At 31.2% G+C, this 320-nt stretch overlaps 1 protein-coding gene across 1 annotated transcript in view; it reads right to left on the minus strand.

Moving 5' to 3' along the window:
• The window catches only part of LOC107722183 (syntaxin-binding protein 4-like), a 28377-nt gene that overhangs the window by 21645 nt on the left and 6412 nt on the right, over positions 1-320 (minus strand). The gene's annotated exons all lie outside the window — the stretch shown is intronic.

The raw sequence follows: 320 nt of genomic DNA on the forward strand, positions 1-320 counted from the left end.
ATTAAAGCCATATGTCTAAATAAGTTGTGTTCCAAATTTGAAGTTGATATAAAAAAATTGAGGTTCCTATGCAATTTTGTTTAGGCGTCATACCACAAACAGCCACCGGGTGCCATCCAAACTCCATTGAATTTTTTTAATGCATTTTTCTGTCACAAATGTATCAATTTCTCTCTCAGTATTACTTCTATGACAAAATGACCACCAAATATGAAATCTTGAAACTCAGACATTTCCAACAATATGTATTTTGTCAATATTATGAAAAGTTTTGATTCTAAAAGACCGTAATACATTTGGAATATGACAACTCCCACTAA

Source organism: Sinocyclocheilus rhinocerous, unplaced genomic scaffold (assembly GCF_001515625.1).
Source record: "Sinocyclocheilus rhinocerous isolate Xijiao unplaced genomic scaffold, SAMN03320098_v1.1 scaffold334, whole genome shotgun sequence".
Classification (NCBI taxonomy): domain Eukaryota; kingdom Metazoa; phylum Chordata; class Actinopteri; order Cypriniformes; family Cyprinidae; genus Sinocyclocheilus; species Sinocyclocheilus rhinocerous.